General features: G+C 39.4%; 1 protein-coding gene and 1 pseudogene across 2 annotated transcripts in view; both read left to right on the forward strand.

Annotated features, from left to right (window-relative positions):
• The window catches only part of LOC147701848 (CD209 antigen-like protein C), a 473,405-nt gene that overhangs the window by 146,985 nt on the left and 308,571 nt on the right, over nucleotides 1–17,849 (forward strand). The window lies entirely within an intron of this gene.
• On the forward strand, nucleotides 15,678–16,011 carry LOC147701849 (small Cajal body-specific RNA 2; annotated as a pseudogene).

Raw genomic sequence — 17,849 nt, forward strand, 5'->3', positions numbered from 1 at the left:
TAGATTTACAAGCTGCTTGCGTCACTTTTCTCATGTTAAAAGTGACACAAAAGTGGCGTAATAAGCTTGTAGATCTGTTTGCCAGACTGTTGTAACCTATGTGTTGTCACTGCTCCGAGCTAATTTAACCTTTTAGACAGTGAAGCTGCTGCACACTACCCACTCACTCCTTTCACAGATAATTTGTTGTTGTTTCGGAAACAAAATTGTTTGTCACCTAGTGCCATTGGCGTGATTGAAACATGGTGCTCTACGTGTCGGAGAACCCTTCACTGTAATCATGAGATTTAATCATTTCAATTCAGATAAGGTTTTATACAGCAGAGTGGAGATAGCAGCGTCCAAATCTTTAAAAAAGAAAGAGAAATGATGTGAGAGAGTAAGAAAGAGAAAGGGAAAAAAGGATATTAAAACGTGGGAGAGACACACACGACAGGGAAGGGGTACGTGAAGCCAGAGGCGCAACCAGTCAAAAATAACGGGGGAGGAGGCTAGAAAAATTTTGGGGTGGAGGCTTTAGTTCAAGCAAAAAGAAGAGTGGAGCTACAGGGGCTGTAAGCAGGGGGGGATTATCAAAGCCTCATTAACAAGCAAAATGTCTTTAAAAGACCTGTTACGTACTCGGGTGCGAGTGTGTGTGGGCCCAGAAAGGTATGTCATCCTTGCTGAAGTCCCATTAGCCCAATGTTTGTTTTGCGCCTGCTGCATACTACATATTCTCTTCTTTGACAGGTAACTTGTCGTTGTTTCATAAACAAGCTTGTTTGCTCACCTTGTGCTATTGCCGTTGTCCGTATTACATAATCCATCCTGAAGCTGTACATCTAAAAGATATTAAAAGAAAGATGTTATGATTGGTAATTCTTACTATATTAATTTGGAGTTAGATAATATCGCGCTTTTATAGACGTTTGATTGTCAGATTTCTACGAACTGATTGTATTGTGAATATATTCCGGATATTTCAGCGATTATAAAAACGTTACTGCTATTGGGGAAAAAAATTAAACATATAAATTAATACATTATGTAGCAGTGAGTTTGTCTAAAATACTAAGTCGCATTTTTGTATGTAGTCAGCTACAACCCTTTGACTCCTTGCGATGCATACTCAAGTCTCACTGCTCACCTTTTCATGGAAAAGGCACCTTCTTCATGAGGTAGTTCCGATCTCCAACAAAGAAGTCTCATATATGGTGCCGAGTCTTGATATCTTCATGACGACAGATCATTAACTCCTCTGAGATCATGATGGTGAGAATAATAATATGTATATATTCTCACAGCATATGATCACAAGGGGAAAATAGACTGAAAGCCGCAATCCGGTAACGTTGCTTACTTATCGTTACTCTTTGTGACGACGGATCGTGAACTCCACTAAGATCACCAAGACTGTTAATGTTATAATATACATATTAACAGTATGTGATCTCTAGGGGAAAACATAATAACAAGTGTATCATTGTCACGTTGATTGTAAATGTTTAGGGTTTGCGTCGACAGGTTAGCAACACCCCTCGAGCGAAGTACCGTATCAATATCATAATATAAAAAGTTACTATATATAAGGTAAAAGGAGCCAGAAAAAGAGTAATATTTGTTATAATATATCTGTTTCTAAGAACAATCTGCTGAGGTTACAGAGAAAAAGGGAAAAACATGCAATACATTTTTTTCTACATATAAATGTTTAAATATTGACACATAGTCAAACATTTTAACTAAGTACTATGCCTATGCCATCATGAAACAACTTACAGCTCCAAAATATGTTTGTTGATGCAAAAAGAGAATCCGATGCTGGAGAACGGAACCTGCAACAGAGATTGGCGATTCAGAAATAACTCGGGAAAATGAAACTAATTGCACAGTAGGTGTGGTTTATATAGTTTTTGTTGTTTAGTAGTCTATGGAAGGAAGATGTGGCTCCGCCTATGTAGATGGCACGTTTTGCAGTTTACACGTGTCACGTTTTAACTGTTTTTTATCTGCACGTGTTCTGAAAAGTTTAAAACAGTGAAGCTGTAAAGGTTTCGATTTTGATAGTAACACGTATAAGGTATTATTATCTACATACATTGGAGAGTTTAAAAAGTGTTATTCCGTAAACTGTGTTATTTGCATTTTCATGATTAAAAACATCTAAATAGAAGACGTATAAAAAAATATCGTTATCATTAGAAGAAAAAAAAGGTTTAATATTTGTTATTTTTATGGTTCTTAATTTAAAAAATGCTAGGATTTGTAGATCGTACATATATATTCACTGCTGGACATTTCACTCATACAAAGCCTTTGAAATTCCCCCGTAATAATGAGTTCCGCTAAATATAGCTTGCGCACCCGCAATGCACTGCTGATGACATCACATATTACATCACTCATGACATGGTCAGTGACATCACTCATGACATCACTGATGGCATCTCAAATGACATCACTGATGACATCATCCAGTGAATGTGTGTCTTTCTGAAAAATAAATATTTTTTATATATGTATATCAGAAGGCCGATGGAAGAATAAATGGGTAAATAAGTGTCTAAATGGATGTTTTTTTTTTTTAAATGATTGCATAACTGACTTATTAAGTATATCTTAGTGAATACATGTATTAGCGAGTAATCTTTAAATATGTAAATATCTCTATCAGTGTCTCACTTTGTGTATAAGGTGCTGCACGGGTTAGTGAGTAGATACATGAGTGTCTATATGGGTTAATATTTCAATTTTTTAGTATGAGAATGAGTGTCTGTATGGTTCGGTGGGGGGTATTACTTAGCGCACAGATGCTTGAATGAGTGACTCACTGTTTGTATGTGTTTTGAAGACAGCATGTGTGCAGGACTGTATTGGTGAATGAGTGTGTGTATGGGTGTGTTACTAACTGAATGACTACCTCAATAGTGTCTTTATGAGTAAGTACATATGTTTCAAATTAGTATATGTGAGTATTGATGTATATAAATAAGGATATATGACAGTGACAGATTGCAAGAGTTCCTGTATAAATAAGTATCTGTTTTTATAACTGATTGTTTAAGAGAGCAAGTATGTGTACGTTTCTGTAAAATAAGTGTTGTGGTGTGTATAGACCTGTATATGCAAGTAAATGGATGTTTGGTAGTTTATTTCCATGTGTGCATATGTGTGTGAATAACTCTATGTATAAGTGTAGGTGTGTAACAAGATGTATACATGTATGAGTACATATGATGAGTGAGTACATGTATGAGTGACTATATAGAACAACTGGTAAATGTGTAAATTTGTATGTAGATGTTGGAATTACTAAATACGTTGTTGTAACTGGTATTGGTATCTCAATTTTTTTGAAAATGTTAGTTCCTATTTTTGAATATGTGTATCAAAGGTAATATTAGGGTGAGAGGAGGTATGCCACTCTTTCACAAAGATGATGTCATCAGTGATGTCATTTGAGATGTCATGAGTGATGTCATAAGTGATGTCACTGACCATGTCATGAGTGATGTAATATGTGATGTCTTCAGCAGTGCATTGCGGGTGCGCGAGTTATAGTTAGCTAAACTAACTATAACGGGGGAATTTTAAAGGTTTTGTATGAGTGAAATGTCCAGCTAACTATAACATGGGTGAAACCTATGGTTTTTTCTGTGAATTTCTAAGGTTTTTTAAATGCTCATTCCTAAGTATAATGTGTCTGAAATCTATGTTTTTTGAGTGTATATATATATATATATATATATATATATATATATATATATATATATATATATATATATATATATATATCTGTCTGTGAGCAAGGGTGGATGCCCGAAACGCGTCAGACTTTGTTGGACTTGGACTTTCAATAAATCCTGTGCCTTCATTTACATTTGGATTCGTGTGGTTTCTCTTGGGTCGATGTATGCGAAGCCTTGGAATTACCGCTGTTGCTGCATATATATATATATATATATATATATATATATATATATATATATATATATATATATATATATATATATATATATATATATATATATATATATATATATATATATATATATGTATATATATATATATATATATTACCTAGGTTTATATAGTTAGGACCTAGTTAGCATAGGAAATTCTGAACATTCTATTGGGAATAACTTTGGCAGCGATTGAGGGATCTGCCTGTAATTTTCCTTAAATTTGCCTCGCAGCGCTCTGCTCCTTCCCAGAAAGTTTCGGGGGGATTCGTCTAGCGGGGGCTGAGAAAAAAGGGGGGTCCCAACACGTGTTTTCCCCATGTTCATTTCCATTCTGACTAGGCTATAGCTCGAACGGCTGAACGGAATTATACCAGATTTGGCAAAATGTTAGGGACTGGTATGCAGTGCCTTTTGTATGTTTGGTGTAAATCCCTCCAGTAGTTCTTGAGAAAATTGAATTTGAAATTTTTCAAATGTCATTTTCTATGGGACCTTTAGACACGGCTACAGCCGGAACGGCTGAACGGAATTACACCAAACTTGGCAAATGGTAGGGACAGGTATGCAGTAGTGTCTTTTCTATATTTGATGAAAATCCCTCCAGTAGTTGTTGAGAAAATTGAATTTGATCAAATTATATATCTATATGCGCTCACCGTACGTGCACCGTACGCGTACGGTACCGCGTACGGTACGCGTACCGTTCGCGTACGTGTGCGTACCCTTACGTGCGCGAGCAAGTTTCTGATTGGCTGGCAGTCGACTGTCAACATTCCAAACTGTCCAAACCAGGAAGTGTTGGCCACCATCTTGTTTTTCAGGAGAACTGAGGCTCAAGAGAGCCTAAAACAAGAGTGGAAAACACGAACAGGGGGCACGGTAGAGGCCCCCCAACCCTCTAGCCTCAACCCTCAGGGGGTCCAAAAAAGGACCCACAAGGTCAAAAAGAAAACCAAAAAAAATCGCGGGGTACGCTGAGAAGGGCTAGGGGTCAGGGGGTCTCAACCCTGCCCCCTTTTCGCGTTTTCCACTCTTGTTTTGTGCTCTCTTGTGCCTCACTTCTCCTGAGAAACAAGACGGCTGCTCAGGTGGTCCCAGAAGGATAATAACATATATAAACGTTATCCGCTAATAGAATTAGCATTTACAAAACCTTTGAAATGTATTGAAAAAAAATATTGGTTTCACGCCTGATATAGTTAGGAATTACCATTTAAAAAACCTTGCAAATTCACTGAAAAAACCATAGGTTTCAAGTCTTATACAGTTAGGAATTAGCATTTAAAAAACCTTGCAAATTCACTAAAAAACCATAGGTTTCAGAACTTATATAGTTAGGAATTAGCATTTAAAAAAACCGTTGAAATTGCTGCTATGTAGTTAGTTGTACTAACTATATTTCGCGCACCCGCAATCCACTGCTGATGATGTCACATATTACATCTTTCATGACATGGTCAGTGACATCACTGATGTCATCACTGATGACATCTCATTTCACATCACTGATCACATCACTGATGATATCATTCATGTGATAATATGATGCACCTCCTCACACTCTAATATAAACTTTGATACACCCAGTGTTAAATACAGACTACCATTCTTGAAACCATTGACACACCAATACCAGTTACTACATACACACTCACTGATTCCTAGGTCTACACACACATTCACTCACTCACCCATAGAATCACTCATACATACAGTCACTCATCAATACAACACTATCATATGCACTCATACACCTATACAGACACTCACACACTGCCCCTCATCCATGGAGTTACTCACACACCTAGTCAGTCATGCAAAGATTCAATCACACTTCCATTTCCTCAACTATACAGTTATACACACAACACCTTACTTATTCAAACATATACCAACACATACTTACTCTCTTATACAATCACTGATACAAGTACACAATGATCCATATAGCCACTCGCACATTCACTGGCTCTCATGTATAGTCATTTATATATGCCAACTCTCACATGCACTGTGTTTTACATATGTACTTACTTGCACATGTAGCTTTGAGATATCCATTCACTCACCAACACACCCATGCACACAGTCAACCACCCATATAGCTGTTTCCACATGCACTCTTGAACTCATACACCTAGTGAATCAACTGCTCACACATCTATGCACAGAGTCACACACCTCCCAGCCACCCACGCACACACTCAGTCTCCCATTCAAATACTTGGGCAACAAATCAATAACCCATATAGCCAATCATATAGCTACTGATCAACACATGCATCAGCTTACACAACAACAGACATACTGATGCACACATTCAGACAGTTTAGTCACTAACCCATGCATTTAGTAAGACACATTTAATCACTCACTCATACAGTCAGTCACGCACCTACTAAATCCTTCATCCAGATACTTATACATCCACTCATTCTTCAATATGTAAAACATATTTAAACTTTACAGAAACACACAGTCACTGGATGATGTCATCAGTGATGGCATCAGTGATGTCAAATGAGATGTCATCAGTGATGTCATCAGTGATGTCATTTGAGATGTCATCAGTGATGTCATCAGTGATGTCACTGACCATGTCATGAATGATCTAATATGTGACATCATCAGCAGTGGATTGCGGGTGCGCGAAATATAGTTAGTACAACTAACTACATAGGAGCAATTTCAACGTTTTTTTAAATGCTATTTCCTAACTATATAAGGCCTGAAACCTATGGTTTTTTAAGTGAATATATATATATATATATATATATATATATATATATATATATATATATATATATATATATATATATATATATATATATATATAGGAGAAAGACTCGTCCCAAAACCTCCAACACTGCCAGATATCGCGCAGTCCTGAAAAGACGAAGAGAGGAACCCAGAAATGGTGCCAAACAAAGTGCGTGTTTATTTAAGCTCAATTTTGCTCAGCATGCCCGCCATTATGCGTTTCGACAGTATCCACTGTCTTGATCACATGATGTGATCACAAAGCCACATGGGAATTTATCCTCATTGACAATGACACAAAAGGTGGACTAAAACTTGACCACCATAATCAAACACATAATGTTTACAAAGGGTTCATAGAAACAAACAGGGGACTAAACCAATAATATGTATTCCTACCTTGTCTTAAATACAACCCAAGTGGGTGAATAAACTGAAGTATATACATCTATGTGCAATGTCACGCAAATAAATAAATATATGCAAACAACTTCATGAATATATACATATAAATATATAGATCATAAAAACATGGTGTTAATTTCATTTTTGTTAAAGACTATGTTTCCTGACCCTTAAAAAACATTTAGAAAATAGGTCCCAAGTGGGAATTTCCACTAAAGTGTCAAGTGCTTCATGTAAACAAAATCTTATATAAACATACACAGTTAATGCCATTTGATTCCCATAATGTGGCAAGGAGCAGCCATCATCGCAAAGTGCAAAAAAGAATAATCAAAGTGCTAAGTGCAAGTAAATTATAACAAAAAATGTTTAAAAAGGGAAGAACCCCTCCCTTCTGAATTCATTTTACTGACTGATGTTAACACACAGCTCTAACCGGAAATGCAAAACAGTTCTATCAATATCCTTCTTGTTTATCATATAGTGGCACGCAATTGCTGAACAGTATGTCATTTCTTACTGATAGGGTGTAACCACAAATAATAAGGAATCTGGAATCATAGACAGGTGTACAAATCCTCACTGGTGTTGAGACCTCCAGGAGTACGGCTATTTAATTCCAAAATATAACGAGTCTCAAGGACCCTGAGTAGCCCATCCCTATTCCCACCTCTTTTGAGGGGTAGAACACAGTCTATGACAAAATAGGTAAGGTGCTTGGGATCACTCCCATGAACAGCCTGAAAATGGCGTGCCACCGGATAGGATTGTTCATTGTTGGAGATTGCTCTCAAGTGCTGCAGTATTCTCCTGTGAACCGGAAGTCGGGTACTCCCTACATACCTGAGTTCACAGGGGCACTGCAGCACATAAACGGCAAATTCTGTCTTACAGGACAGCTGTTTTGTTATCAGTACAGGTTCATCCTTGAATGGAGTATTATAGCGTGTTTTATTACATCCATTCTTGCAGGCCTTGCAAATGGAACACTTCAAAAAACCTTTTCTCAGATTCATAAAGGTTTTTGATATCGGAGGTTCCAAATGGTTCTTAACCAGCCTATCTGACATAGAGGTAGATTTTCTAAAAGAGAATTCTGGCCTTCTACCTACTGAACCCCCAATGACGGGATCCCCCGTCACCAGGTTCCAGTTGCGGCTGAAAATCCGCCGGATCTCATTGTGTTGTTGGTTATATGTTACTATTACCCTAGAGCATTCTGTGGAAGTTTCAGCCTGAACAGCTTCAGATTTTGGTTTAGGTACCAAAATCTGTGCTCTTGTCATGTTATTAGTGCGCTCAATGGCCCTGGTGATTGTTTTCGCAGAATATCCGCGTGCCAGGAAGCGCAATTTGCTTTCCTCCATAGCTCTTGTACATTCTCTATCATCACTGCAAATTCTTTTAATACGAAGCATCTCCCCATAGGGGATGCTCTGTATCAAGTGATGAGGGTGTTGACTTGCCGCCTGCAGGATAGTGTTACCTGCAGTCGGCTTTCTATATAACCTTGTGGCGAGATTACCTGCATTAATATAGACCTCTATGTCTAGGAAGCAAAGCTGTGATTTGCTTATAGTGGAAGTGAATTCCAAATTGAGATCATTACAGTTGAGTTTTTCTACAAATTCCTGGGCTTCGAGCATAGTACCCTGCCAGATAAAAAAGAGGTCGTCTATATATCTGAAATAGACTGGGACATGCCTCCTCATGATGGCCTGATGCTGTACCATAAGGACCTGCTCCTCCCACCAGCCCATGTGCAAACACGCTAGGCTGGGAGAAAAGCAGGCCCCCATAGCTACCCCTCTGATCTGCTGATACACTTGGCTGTTAAACAAAAAATAATTTTGCTCCAGACAAATCTTAATCATGGCAGTGACCATGGAATTGTGAGCAGAAAAATTGATTGACCTCCTGTTCAGAAAATAATTCACTGCCCTAATGCCGTCCATATGTCGTATAGACGTGTATAAAGATGTAACATCCAAACTCATAAGTACACAGTCTGCATTCCAAACAAAATCACCCAATTTTCTGACAAAGTCAGAAGAATCCTGCACATAAGAAGCCAAGTTTTTGACACTGTCCTGCAAAAAATAGTCAATGTAGGTTGACATTTCTTCCGTGGAACTGGTAATCGCTGAGATTATGGGCACGAAATATAGTTAGTACAACTAACTACATAGGAGCAATTTCAACGTTTTTTTAAATGCTAATTCCTAACTATATAAGGCCTGAAACCTATGGTTTTTTAAGTGAATATATATATATATATATATATATATATATATATATATATATATATATATATATATATATATATATATATATATATATATATATATATATATATATATATATATATATATATATATTATACACACATCTTCTACTACATTAAAAAGAACACATTTTTATACTAAATAAATATAAAAATATTCACTCCTACCTAACACAACACAACAGCAACAACATGTTTTACATCACACAAAAATAAGATTTACTATTTTAACTCCAATAAAAATAAAATTACATAAAATAGAACATTTCAGAATTCTACAATTTACTATTCCCACTACAGGTAACACAATAATAATATTTATTATTACCCCCAAAAAAATCCACACTCCAGTCAGCGCAACAGTAGGGAAAGTGTTGGATAGCAGAAGGGTAAAATGTACTATTCCCACTCTAGTCAGTGCGACAGTAGGGAAAGTGCTGGATTGTGGATGGATAAAATGTACTTTTCCCACTCCAGTCAGTACAACAGTAGGGAAAGTGTTGGATTGAGGAGGGATAAAATGTACTAGCCACACTCCAGTTACTGCATCATTAAAAACAAATAAAATATCTGGGACAAAATTAATATATGTATCATGTGATCAAGGCCCCCATGTGAACTAAAACGTGTCATGCCGATCTCCACTAAATAAATGAAAATAAGCTCTTCCTTTCTGGTCTGGTTCATATATATATATATATATATATATATATATATATATATATATATTCACTGAAAAAACCATGTCATGAGTGATGTAATATGTGACGTCATCAGCAGTGCATTGCATGCGCAAGTTATAGTGAGTCCAACTAACTATAACGTGGGAATTTCAATGGTTTTATGCGAGTAAAACTTCCTGCTAACTATAACTGGTGTGAAACCTATGGTTTTTTCAGTGAATTTATGGTTTTTTCAGTGAATTTCATAGGTTTTTTAAATGCTAATTCCTAACTATATATAGGGCCTCAAATCTATGAAATGTAATATTTTTTATAATGAATCCTATATTGTATATTTATATAATACTTTTTTTTTTGCCTTGGTGCGCTCCTGGTGCTCGCCCCGGTGTGCGCACAGGAAAGCGCATTTTTTCGGAGCGCCCCGAGTCGCGCACCGGTGAGCGTCCCGTTAGCGCTATTGCCATGAACGAAAACATCATGACGTGTCGGGTAGCCGCGTCCGCGTGATACGCACGGCGTAAGCGCACCCGGAAATACTCGAGCGAATACGATCGTGCAACGTAATCATCTGACGCGCTTACGCGACGCACGCTCGGGGGCGTGTCGCATAAGCGCGTCGTGTGTGTCATTGATCCACATTCGGTCCATCACCTGTTGTGTTTGCATAAGCGCGTCGGGTCATGTGACTAAAAATAACACTTTTCATTGGTGCAGAACAGTTTTGGTTTCTAAATGATGAAAGCCCGGGTCATGTTACCTGAAAATAACACTTTTCATTGGTTCAGGACAGTTTTTTTTCCCAAATGACGAAAGACCCCACCTTTTTTCCTTATTCTGACTTTGTCCTTTGACTGAGGAAGACCTGTTTGAACATCTTTGAGTAAAATGTTGTACTTTAAAATGGCTACAGTAGCAGCAGCAGCTGGAGCATCTGCACCACCACCACCACCACCAAGAGGAACACCACAACATTACATTGGTGGTCAAGAAGAGGAGGAGGAGGAAGGGAGAAGGTGGCTGCCAGAAGACAATACCCCATACAAGCCAAGGCAGCACATTGTATGGGAGTTTTTTTCAATCCCAGAGGGCAAGAAATAAGTCAATGCGCCCAAGGTGACTTGCCTAATCTGTGGCATGGAACTTTCAAGGGGGAACCCTAACAAAAAATATTCTTTCGGTAATAATACCATGATTAGGCACATGCAGCGCAAGCATCCGAACAACTATTCTGCCGCAGAGGTGAGAGAACTGGCCAGTAACCCTCCCCAATCTACAACCACCACCTCCAAAAGAAAGCAACCCACTCCATCGGGACCAGAGACAAGGGAGACGATCCCTTGCATACAACCACGGTTTGGGGAATTCAGAATTACATGTATTTTTTGTGGTAAGACCATCTTCTATGGTGAACAGAGCATAAAGCTCATCCTCCTTGCTGGTGACAACCACAATTGCCCCAAAAAACCCTATTTTTTCCTGATTTTTTTTTTGCTCCAGTTGAGCCATTTTCAATTCCCTGTTTTTTGTTTCTCCCCATAAAAATAACAAAAAAATATAAAATAGTTCATAAAAGCCAAAAAAAGTACAAAATGTTCAAAAAACATTAAACAAATACAAAACAACAAAAAGAAGAAAAATAACAGTTCTTTTTAGAACTACCTCCAAATTATAAAACAAGTCTACATTTTTTAAAAACTCTATCATTCTTTTTTCCCATGGAACGCTTCCTGGTGCGCGTACCGGGCGCTCCCCCCGCGTAAATAAAAAAAAAACATTTTTTGCCCCGCAGGTCCCTTTTATAGCCCCCACATCAAACCTAGGGGGTCAGGAGGGGTCTACTCTGCCCCCTTATGGCAATTTCCCCCTTTGTTTTTGCCACCTCTTGTGTCTCGATCCTACCGATACACAAGATGGCGGCCGCTCCGGACTGTTTGGAATGTTTACAGACACTCGAGAGCCAATCAGGTTTCCGCGCGCGAACTCGCATAGCGTGCTGGTTAGCGCACTGGTGCGCGTACCGGGGCGCGGCCATAGATATATATATTTTTTTTAACCTAAATTACTCAAAATTCACTGGAGCACATATCTTGAGACATAGCAAAGGCACATCGGGCTACCAGTCCCTACAATTTTGCCAAGTTTGGTGGAAATCAATTCAGCCGTTCGGGCTAAAAGTGAGGTCGACCGCCCTATGGAAATTAACATGGGGAAAACATGTTTTGGGACCCCCCTTTTATCTCGGCCCCCGCTTGACAAATCCCCCCAAACTTTCAGAGAAGGACCGGGGCGCCGCGAGGCAAATTTGAGGAACTTTTCAGGCAGATTCCTCAACCGGCGCCAAAGTTATTCACAATAGAATGTTGAGATTTTGCATTGAAAATAATCTTAACTATAACTACCTACTGGCGACCGCCAGTAGGTAATATATATATATATATAAATATATATATATATATATATATATATATATATATATATATATATATATATATATATATATATATATATATGTCAAAATCCTTTAAAACAATCCAAACGTACGCTCTAAGGAAAGGAGTCAGAAATCACAGATGCAGCAACACCTGTTTATTTCCACACAACGCGTTTCGCCTCGCGGCTTGATCACGTGTAGACAATTCAGAGACCAAACACAGTGATAAGGTTTTTTGCGAACATAGAGGAAGGACCAGTGAGCTAATGAAGTGAGTTGCATGGTAGCCATCTTAAGTTAGTCACATATTGGAGAAAACAAACTTGGTGTGCACAGTAAATAATCCCACAGGTGTAACATTGTGAAATACACCATATAGAATGTAAACGTCCATGTCTGTTTCGAATATTCAGTTATTAGAACATAATAGAACTACAGAACACCAACTTATGTCTCTCGGTGAATTAATGGCAAGTGCCAAAACAAAAAGAGGACCATAACCTGTCATCTAGAAATACAACAGAGACTAATAATACTGCACCATTAAGTTGTTAAGATGTAGTCACAATACACATTACTGGCGGAAGTAATTAAATGATGTGCACCACCGGTCATTGTCTCCAAACTACCAATAGCGACCTCCATCAACCAATGCTGGCAAGTGCCAAAGCCAAAGAACATTGATCAACATCCTCTCATAAATGTTCACAAAAGTAAAACAGTGCATAACATATGTGGTCTCACAACAAGGAGTGCAAACGGTAGGTACGCCCGTGAAAGTGAATGTTCGTGAAAGGGCCCCTTCCTTTCCTCCTGGAAAAAGAAGAGAAAATAGTGTGAGAAAAGGTAAAAAGTAAAAAATCACAGAATACATGTCCTCTAATGTCTCTCATACACAGTTTGCATTTTTTTTTTTTAAGAAAACATTAGAATATAGAAAACCAAAAACCTATACTCAGAGCTATATCAATCTTTCAGATGTACTGCTAATTCTTCGTCCATGTAAAGGCCCCCCGGGGTTTTACTCTGAAAGTCAATTATGTATCGTGACTCTTTTTGTATATATAAATATATATATATATATATATATATATATATATATATATATATATATATATATATCTATATATATATATATATATATATATACACATATATATATATTAGGACCTATGCCCAGATGCATCAAGCATTTTTGGAGTCGCAAACGGTGCGATTCCTTAAAATCGGCGTTTGCGAGTCCAAAAATGCTTTTTGATATGCATCATTAGTTTTTGTAGAAAATCGCTAATTTAGCGATTCCTTAAATGCAATGCATCATTTTTTTAAAATTTGCGAATTTTTAAATTGCAAGTGCAAATTACCACGAGTTTGAACCTCGTGGTAATTTGCAAAATTGTTTAAAAATGCACAAAAATGCATTTTTTAAACTGTTAGGTTACAGACACACATGTCCTTAGGACATGTGTGTATGTAACTTATAGCTAAAAGTGCATTTCATGGGTGCAGGGGGGGGTCATTTGGACCCCCCTCTCCACCCTTGAAATGCTTTGTTGAATTGCGATTTTGAAATTGCGAATTCGCAATTCCCATTCATTCCTATGGGCATTTCAGCCCATAGGAATGAATGGGAATTGTGAATTCGCAATTTCAAACTCGCATTTTTTATGCGATTCGGTAAAAATTGCGATTTTTACCGAATTGCAAAAAAAAATGCGAAAACAATGATGCATACCATTTTGCGAATCCTAATTTGCGTTTCGGTAATTTTCGCAAATTAGGACTCGCAAAAAAGTAGTTTGATGCATCTGGGCGCTAGTTTCCATAGGAAAAGCTTTTTTGGTTTCCCAATACATTTGGCGCCGGGTGATGAATCTTTGTGAAATTTTAAACCTCGTGGGGCGCTCCAATCAGCTCCTGTCTTGAAAGTCTCGGGGTGATTTGGCAAGAGGGAGCCGAGAAAAAAGGGGGGTACCAAAACATGTATTCTCCATGTAATTATCTATAGGAAACTTTAGACACGGCTACAGCTCAAACTGCTGAACGGAATAGACCAAATTTGGCTAAACCCTTGGTTCAGAAAGAGACCTTTTTGTTAAATGGTGTAAATCTGTTCAGTAGTTCCTGACATATTCAAAAAATAAAAAGTGTTGATATCTGGGCGGAGCCTAACCTACCCATCACGAGCTTGGCTCTAATTGGCTGCCAACACTTCAAACCAGGAAGTGTTGGCAGCCACCTTGTGCACAGACCGAGGGAGAAAGAAAAGGTGAGGAAAAAGATAAAAAAAAGCAATAAAGGGGGCTGGGTAAAAACACCATAACCCCCTCGGTTTGCCCCAAAAAAGCATTTATGTTAAAAGAAATTTGCGATGGTGTGTGAATCCATCCGAAAATGTTAGAAAATGAAGCACGGTCTCCCATGCTTTGTTTTCAAAGCCCCCGGGTGACCATGTACCTGGAGCAATTTATTTATGTAGGGGGGGGGGCCGAATATCCAGAGTATTTTTGCTTGGTGTACTCTTGTGTCAAAAGTCAGCCTCTTCGGTGAGAACGTTTATGATCACAGCTTCGCCTCTGCCATTATTCTGGCTTGAAATCCATCACCAGTGTGCGGGGGGGTCGTCATGCACAGTGATCATGGGCGTTGGGCAGGTCCGGCACTTGTGGGTGTTTACATGTTATGCAATCAGTATTTTTGAGACACAAGACTGCCGATCTGCATCACCCGAAATTCCAAGACAACCAAATGAGAAACAAAATCCATCTTATTCCGGAGTGTGAAACGCGTTATCTGGGCACCCGCCAAGCTCTGCTTTAGTGTTCACTGCAGAAAGTGAGCGCGCCTTTGCTGCACATGCTACAGCGAAGCTGCGTGCAGGAGGGACAACTCACTGACTGAGTGGTTGCTAGAACCGTACATAACTGTTTATCCTTGAGAGGAACCCATAAGTTTACTCGCGTATAATATACTCATGCATCTTAAGCTCGAGATGGGAGTATTTGGTATTGTATGATTGGAAAAAAGAGTTTAAGACAAGATTACTAGATGGGTGCTTGCTTTCAGGAAAGCCATGCCCAGTCCCGAATTTCGTTTGAACAACTCAATGGATTCTGTCGGCTGTAGTTTTGTTAACCTCAACTGGACTAAATTGCCAGATTGCAGTGGTTTGTAACAGGAAAGGCTGAATTTGTGGGAGAGATGTTTGATTGTGCGGATGTGTAACGCGTGTCTCAGTGTGCGGTGTTTGCAGTTTGTGTGTTTATAATTGGTGCGCATGACGTGTGCCTTCTCTCCCCTCAGCCCTTTATACACATTGATCTTATTTGACCTGCCCATGGTTCTCCGCTCCTGGACCCGGGCTGGGATGAGAAGACTTCCTCGGTCGCTAGCCCCGTTGTTGGGCCCTATGTGCGGAGGTTTTCAGAATCAGGCATTGGATCCCATCCTCCCAGGCTCAGACATGATGATTCGATCAGATGTACTAGGCGGGTTCACTGGGAGAAAAGGAAGCCTGGAATGCTTAACAAAGTTTAATTTCGAAACAGGATGATGATTGATCAGCGAATATTAGCATTTGCCCTTGAGCCAGTACGGGTTTTCAGCCGACTGTAGAATGCACAGAACATTTTTTCCTTCAAGTATATGGGCCTCAATGTCTTATCAGGCTTATTTATTTATTTATGTATTTAAAGAGTTTTATATAGCGCTGGCTAGACCCGAACGTATCAGAACGCTTTACATTAGAATCCACAGTGTAACAAAAAAGATCAACAATTACACAATACATAAAAAAATAGGCAATACATTAGGAGAGGAGAGAAAGGAGAGAGAAACGTACTGGTGGGGGCAGGGGATGTGAGAAAGGGAGGATAAGGGAAGAGACAGCAAGGAGAGACAAAAGCAAGTCTGTCTAAAGACCGACTGGGTAGGTGACGACCAAGGAGGGAATCCATGACCCATCTCCCCTATAGCTAAACCAGGTAGCTCCATCAGGCATCAGACAAAATAGTTCAGTCTCAATACATTGAGAGAGGAGAGACGGAGAGACATAAATAGAGGGAGGATGTGGGAAGAGACGACAGGAGAGACGAAAGGAAGTATGTCTAAAGACCGACTGGGTAGGTGACTTCCAAGGAGGGAATCCCTCACCTGTCTCCCCTATAGCTAAACCAGGTAGCTCCATCGGGCATCAGACAAAATAGCTAGATCTGAATTGACTAGGGGAAGTTCACAGATAAACAGGGTGCGGACTAAGGGCCAGGACAGGTGAGGGTAAATGTCAGTAGCAGGAATGTGGAGAGGAGTAGAGCAGGGATGGGTGGGGGTAGAGGGAGGAGGGAGAGAAGGTCAGGAGAGACGCAGGAGGGTTTGTTGCTGCCGTCATTTTAGGCAGGTACAGGCAGTATTTCAGGAGCAATCACTGTGTGGGGTGACTACATCCCAGCTTTGTTTTCTCATGTCAGAACATTCTAGAACATGCTGGTTGGTTGTTGACTTATAATGTGGAATTCAGAGGATTCTCTGGACGTGCTAGCCAGGTTAACATCTGGTAAATGGTGGGCTAAAAGTCTGTAAAATAATGACCGAATGTCCCTATTATTTCAAAAGAGTTTTTTTGGCTGAAACGTTGCCTACTTCTGAATGATGTTTGGTAGATACCTTAAAAACTTGTTGTTTTCGCTTTTCTTTGTTTTCGGTACGTCAAGAAGTATTTCTTTGATTTTGCTTACTTTCTTTCGCCCACAGTTCGCTAGATGTGTCTTGCTTGCTGACGGTAGCTCATATACACCTGACGTCTAGTCAGAGGGAGTTTCACACCACCACCAACGTGTCAGAGAAGCCGTGGGTTTTTCACTTCTGCAGAGAGCGCCAGCGGGACCAAATGGCTGCACTGATCAGAGCCAGTGATTGTCCTACTCTTAGTTTCAGACGTGAGAGCGATCATACCCTTGCCGATATTTGGTGTCCATTGACAGTGCTAAGTTTGCTCAGGAGCATCTTCGCATCTCCATGCCACCCAAGGCAATAGTTATGTACCTCTCGGGTGGGCCTGTGGTGGATGGGACTGGTGAGGGGCAGATACTGTGTACTCCTGAGGTCTTACTGGTGAGCGGCGGCAGCACACAAAAAAACCCTTGCTTCTGTATGCATTAATTTGCAATGGGGAGTGGCGACGCTTCCATATAATTTGTAGTGGGTGCGGCACCTCGGAGCCCTGGCTGGCTACACTATATGCATTAGGGTGCATTTTGCACATGTGAGGCGGCCAACCATCCTAGGAAAGCATAACTCCCCACTCTCCCGCACCCATCCAGCCAACCGGCTGTAACTTCCCC

Source organism: Lissotriton vulgaris, chromosome 7 (genome assembly GCF_964263255.1).
Source record: "Lissotriton vulgaris chromosome 7, aLisVul1.2, whole genome shotgun sequence".
In the NCBI taxonomy this organism is placed as follows: Eukaryota; Metazoa; Chordata; class Amphibia; order Caudata; family Salamandridae; genus Lissotriton; species Lissotriton vulgaris.